This window comes from Phyllobates terribilis, unplaced genomic scaffold (genome assembly GCF_046119375.1).
Source record: "Phyllobates terribilis strain yellow unplaced genomic scaffold, ASM4611937v1 Scaffold_11__3_contigs__length_659146591, whole genome shotgun sequence".
NCBI lineage: Eukaryota > Metazoa > Chordata > Amphibia > Anura > Dendrobatidae > Phyllobates > Phyllobates terribilis.
Window position 1 is genome coordinate 475,263,704 of NW_027362771.1, and position 7,774 is coordinate 475,271,477.

Genomic DNA, 7,774 nt, shown 5'->3' on the forward strand with positions numbered 1-7,774 from the left:
CACCGCACATTCTAGTTTCAAGATGCAAACTAAAGTCTATTTGAAGACGTGCAATTAGACACATTTAAGGTGCAGGGAATAATGCAACAGTAAATGAACGTTTTGACCCATCGTTTGCATCTTGAAACTAGAGTGTGCAGTGATTTAATCTATGCTATATACTCTTTTGCTTCCTCTCCTGCCCAGTAGCTGTGTTATGATCAGACCATGTTCCTGCACAGACACAGCCATTACACAGTACAGAGCAGGGGCACATTTATAACATTATCTCAGTACAGGGACATTTTATTTAAACACATCCAATTGTGGAAGCTATTATTATTCCAAGATCTATTGATTAAAATATACTTTTGTTCGCAGAAAACCCCTTCAACATGTTTATTACCAGCTGCTTCATAGGCTATATTCACACAAAAATATTGTCTAAGTGCAGCCCGTGGAAAAAAATGACAGCACTTGGTCCAGTTCAGGTGAGCATTTAAAAATGGTAATACATAAGCATAATATGTACAATGTTTGACCACTACAAAACGGATTTAGGTTGTTAGAGGTGTAATGCAAGTAATCCAAGGTACGCTGTGTTTTCTACACTCCTAAAAAACAGAGTAAGGCTAAGTGCCCACAATGCAGAAATGCTGCGAATTTTTCCTGAGCGTTTCTGCATCTCCCTGGCAAAAAAAAAGCATGTGGATTCTACATGAATTTTTCCTGCCAGGGACAAGCATAAGTGAAGCGTTCTTCACATGCATTTCCGCATGCGGGTTGTCAAGCGCTTTCCAAGCGATTTTAGCATCACTTGGAAAGTGCTTGACAACTTGGTCACACTATATAAATCCATGCTACCGGTATGGATTTATAAAGTGTGACCGTAAAAGAATGGTAAAAAATAAAAAATAAATATTATACTTACTTTCTGACGGCCCCAGGTCTCCTTATCCGATGCGTCCGGTCTTCCAGGTGTCTCGCGGTTGTGTAAAAGGACCTGCCATGACGTCATTTAGTCATGTGACGGGTCAAGCGACCGCCGACGTCAGCGGTCGCGTGACCTGTCACATGACTAAATCACGTCATGGCAGGTCCTTTTAGACCATCACGAGCTGCCAGGAAGCCAGGACGCATCGCTATGGAGACCGGGGGCCATCTGAAGGTAAGTATAATGTATATTTTTTATTTTAATTCTTTTTTTTTTACAGGTACTATGGTACCCGGGTCTGGAGGAGAGTCTCTTCTTCTCCAAACCCGGGTACCATCCGCACATTGAATCGCTAAATATCCGCATGTGCACATGTAGTCATGCGGATATTATGCGATTGAATGCAAGTCAATGGCGGCGAAAACACTGCGATTACACAAAATAATTGGTAGTGGTGCGGATTTTTCCGCAATGATAATCCACAGCGGAAATTTCCGCAGCATGTGCACAGCAGATGCGGATTATCATTGGGGAACATAGCAGACCTTCTACCAAGCGTTTTTTAAGCATTTCTGCAGCGCAATTGCCGCTGCGGAAACGCTTAAAAAACGCATAGTGGGCACACAGCCTAAAGGTGGCCACACATAAGCACAGGTCTGCCACATAGATACCTATGAATTATTATTTTGTGTATTATTTCCTACATACTTGATCGAGCAAGTCATCAATGTAAAAGTCAACTCCACATTATAGTATATGATGTTCGAGTCACTAATTATCATGTGTGTCCCATCTGATGTCTGTGCACACAGTGAACATATTATACCACATACAATACAATATACATAGGAGAATATATGACTCATTTATAGAGATGAGCAACTTAATTTGCAGGACCCTGATCCAATGGTCAGATGAATATTCAGTGGCTGCTGGATAGGAGCCCTGACAGCCTCCTACCTGACACCATTCTCTTTCTCTTCCTTTGATTTGTAGCCAGGCACAATGTCATGTATGTGCCACGCCAAAAAGATGACATCATGCAAAGACTATAATCAAAAGAGGAGGCTCGCGGGGCTCTGGTCTGGTGGCCACAGACTACTGACGGGACTGTTTGACCAGTGTCCTGCGAATCAATTGGCTCATCTGTACTGGAATAAGATATATTATGACTACATACATCAGATATTACATACAGAATAGCATGTGACAGTTATATACCACACTATGAGCACAGACATCAGATATTACACCAGTGACATATTATCCTCTGTATAACATTGGATGCCTGTATCAAAGTACATCACATCCAGTATACAGCATAATATGTGATGTTATGCGATATACTGTGATACAGACATCAGATATTCATACCTCTCAACTTTTGAAGAACAGAAAGGGGGACAGAAAGAGGCTATGCGCGGCAAATTTTGGCCACGCCCCTGGTCACACCCCAATCCACGCCCATTTACCATTATCTTTCTCGCCCGGCAGGAGGAGATGTCAGAGGGGCGCTGGTAGTGAGGGAAATTCAGCAGACGGCCGAGACTGCAAGGCGCAGACCCAAATCCAGTACTGTCCACTGTATCCAGGGCAGTTGGGACTAGAGATGAGCGGATGGATTCTGGGGACTCCAGTCGGGCGTCCAGGTCAGTGCTACCTGGCGGCTGGACTGGAGGCCATGAATCTCTTATCTTCCGGGGCAGTGCGGCGTCATCTGTGAGTCCTGCTCATCTCTTGTTGGGACCTGAGGATTATTTTTTGTTCCCTCATTCACAGTCGGAGCCGCCAGAACTTTCTCATCTTTATGTAGATTCATTATACGACATCTGGCTTTCTTGTGGTGGCTCTTACTGTATATTGGGGGCTATGCAAGGGCTCATACTGTAGGTAGGGGTGGTGTGTGCTAATACTGTATGTACGGGGTTGTGTGGGGGCTCCTACTGTATATAGGGGGATGTCAGCATACTTAAATCTGCTCAATATTAAGTGATAATATAAATATAAACAAAAAATATAATTAATATCTTAATATTAATATTGAGCTGAATTAATTTGAACCTATTGGTTCGGGCTCCACAACAGTCACGGTCTCTCATGTGGCCCCTTGGGAAAATTAATCTCCCACCCCTGCTTTATTTCAAAGCGCTATGTTAAAAATCACACGGACATCATACACACAGCGGTCACAACCATCACACAGACATCATACACACAGCGGGCACAACCATCACACAGACATCATACACACAACGGGCACAACCATCACATGGACATCATACACACAGCGGGCACGGCATCACACAGACATCATACACACAACGGGCACAACCATCACATGGACATCATACACACAGCATGCACAACCATCACACAGACATCATACACACAGAGGGCACAACCATCACACAGAAATCATACACACAACGGGCACAACCATCACATGGACATCATACACACAGAGGGCACAACCATCACACAGACATCATATACACAGCGGGCACAACCATCACACAGACATCATACACACAGCGGGTACAACAATCACACAGACATCATACACACAGCGGGCACAACCATCACACAGACATCATACACACAGCGGGCACAACCATCACACAGACATCATACACACAGTGGGCACGCCATCACGCAGACATCATACACACAATGGGCACAACCATCACACGGACATCATACACACAGCGGGCACAACCATCACACAGACATCATACACACAGCATGCACAACCATCACTCAGACATCATACACACAGCATGCACAACCATCACACAGACATCATACACACAGAGGGCACAACCATCACATGGACATCATACACACAGAGGGCACAACCATCACACAGACATCATACACACAGAGGGCACAACCATCACATGGACATCATACACACAGAGGGCACAACCATCACATGGACATCATACACACAGAGGGCACAACCATCACACAGACATCATACACACAGCATGCACAACCATCACACAGACATCATACACACAGCGTGCTCAACCATCACACAGACATCATACACACAGCGGGCACAACCATCACACAGACATCATACACACAGCGGGCACAACCATCACACAAACATCATACACACAGAGGGCAAAACCATCACACAGACATCATACACACAGCGGGCACAACCATCACACAGACATCATACACACAGCATGCACAACCATCACACAGACATCATACACACAACGGGCACAACCATCACATGGACATCATACACACAGCATGCACAACCATCACACAGACATCATATACACAGCGGACACAACCATCACACAGACATAATACACACAGCGGGTACAACAATCACACAGACATCATACACACAGCGGGCACAACCATCACACAGACATCATACACACAGCGGGCACAACCATCACACAGACATCATACACACAGCGGGCACGCAATCACGCAGACATCATACACACAATGGGCACAACCATCACACGGACATCATACACACAGCGGGCACAACCATCACACAGACATCATACACACAGCATGCACAACCATCACTCAGACATCATACACACAGAGGGCACAACCATCACATGGACATCATACACACAGAGGGCACAACCATCACACAGACATCATACACACAGCATGCACAACCATCACACAGACATCATACACACAGCGTGCACAACCATCACACAGACATCATATACACAGTGGGCACAACCATCACACAGACATCATACACACAGCGGGCACAACCATCACACAAACATCATACACACAGAGGGCAAAACCATCACACAGACATCATACACACAGCGGGCACAACCATCACACAGACATCATACACACAGCGGGCACAACCATCACAAAGACATCATACACACAGCGGGCACAACCATAACACAGACATCATACACACAGCGGGCATGGCATCACACAGACATCATACACACAACGGGCACAACCATCACATGGACATCATACACACAGCATGCACAACCATCACACAGACATCATACACACAGAGGGCACAACCATCACACAGACATCATACACACAACGGGCACAACCATCACATGGACATCATACACACAGCATGCACAACCATCACACAGACATCATATACACAGCGGGCACAACCATCACACAGACATCATACACACAGCGGGTACAACCATCACACAGAAATCATACACACAGCGGGCACAACCATCACACAGACATCATACACACAGCGGGCACAACCATCACACAGACATCAAACACACAGCGGGCACGCCATCACACAGACATCATACACACAATGGGCACAACCATCACACGGACATCATACACACAGCGGGCACAACCATCACACAGACATCATACACACAGCATGCACAACCATCACACAGACATCATACACACAGAGGGCACAACCATCACATGGACATCATACACACAGCATGCACAACCATCACACAGACATCATACACACAGAGGGCACAACCATCACACAGACATCATACACACAGCAGGCACAACCATCACACAGACATCATACACATAGCGGGCACAACCATCACACAGACATCATACACACAGCGGGCACGCCATCACACAAACATCATACACACAACGGGCACAACCATCACATAGACATCATACACACAGCATGCACAACCATCACACAGACATCATACACACAGCAGGCACAGCCATCACACAGACATCATACACACAGCGGGCACAACCATCACACAGACATCATACACACAGCGGGCACAACCATCATACAAACATCATACACACAACGGGCACAACCATCACATGGACATCATACTCACAGCAGGCACAACCATCACACAAACATCATACACACAGAGGACACAACCATCACAAAGATATCATACACATAGAGGGCACTACCATCACATGGACATCATACACACAGCGGGCACAACCATCACACAGACATCATACACACAGAGGGCACAAGCATTACATGGACATCATACACACAGCGGGCACAACCATCACACAGACATCATACACACAGAGGGCACAACCATCACATGGACATCATACACACAGCGGGCACAACCATCACACAGACATCATACACACAGCGGGCACAACCATCACATGGACATCATACACACAGCGGGCACAACCATCGCACAGACATCATACACACAGAGGGTACAACCATCACATGTACAGTACAGACCAAAAGTTTGGACACCCCTTCTCATTGAAAGGTTTTTCTGTATTTTCATGACTATGAAAATTGTACATTCACACTGAAGGCATAAAAACTATGAATTAACACATGTGGAATTATATACTTAACAAAAACGTGTGAAACAACTGAAAATATGTCTTATATTCTAGGTTCTTCAAAGTAGCCACCTTTTGCTTTGATGACTGCTTTGCACACTCTTGGCATTCTCTTGATAAGCTTCAAGAGGTAGTTACCGGAAATGGTTTTCACTTCACAGGTTTGCCCTGTCAGGTTTAGTAAGTGGGATTTCTTGCCTTATAAATGGGGTTAGGACCATCAGTTGTGTTGTGCAGAAGTCTGGTGGATACACAGCTGATAGTCCTACTGAATAGACTGTTAGAATTTGTATTATGGAAAGAAAAACGAGTGGCCATCATTACTTTAAGAAATGAAGGTCAGTCAGTGGAAAAATTGGGAAAACTTTGAAAGTGTCCCCAAGTGCAGTTGCAAAAACCATCAAGCGCTACAAAGAAACTGGCTCACATGAGGACCGCCCCAGGAAAGGAAGACCAAGAGTCACCTCTGCTTCTGAGGATAAGTTTATCCGAGTCACCAGCCTCAGAAACCGCAGGTTAACAGCAGCTCAGATTAGAGACCAGGTCAATGCCACACAGAGTTCTAGCAGCAGACACATCTCTACAACAACTGTTTAGAGGAGACTTTGAGCAGCAGGCCTTTATGGTAAAATAGCTGCTAGGAAGCCACTGCTAACGACAGGCAACAAGCAGAAGAGACTTGTTTGGCCTAAAGAACACAAGGAATGGACATTAGACCAGTGGAAATCTGTGCTTTGGTCTGATGAGTCCAAATTTGAGATCTTTGTTTCCAACCACCGTGTCTTTGTGCGACGCAGAAAAGGTGAACGGATGGACTCTACATGCCTGGTTCCCACTGTGAAGCATGGAGGAGGAGGTGGGATGGTGTGGGGGTGCTTTTCTGGTGACACTGTTGGGGATTTAATCAAAATTGAAGGCATACTGAACCAGCATGGCTACCACACTATCTTGCAGCGGCATGCTATTCCATTGGGATTGCGTTTAATTGGACCATCATTTATTTTTCAACAGGACAATGACCCCAAACACACCTCCAGGCTGTGTAAGGGCTATTTGACCAAGAAGGAGAGTGATGGGGTGCTACGCCAGATGACCTGGCCTCCACAGTCACCAGACCTGAACCCAATCAAGATGGTTTGGGGTGAGCTGGACTGCCGAGTGAAGGCAAAAGGGCCAACAAGTGCTAAACATCTCTGGGAACTCCTTTAAGATAGCTGGAAGACCATTTCCGGTGACTACCTCTTGAAGCTAATCAAGAGAATGCCAAGAGTCTGCAAAGCAGTCATCAAAGCAAAAGGTGGCTACTTTGAAGAACCTAGAAGATAAGACATATTTTCAGTTGTTTCACACTTTTTTGTTAAGTAAATAATTCCACATCTGTTAATTCATAGTTTTGATGCCCTCAGTGTGAATGTACAATTTTCACAGTCATTAAAATACAGAAAAATCTTTAAATGAGGTATTTCCAAACTTTTGGTCTGTACTGTACATCATACACACAGCGGGCACAACCATCATACAGACATTATACAC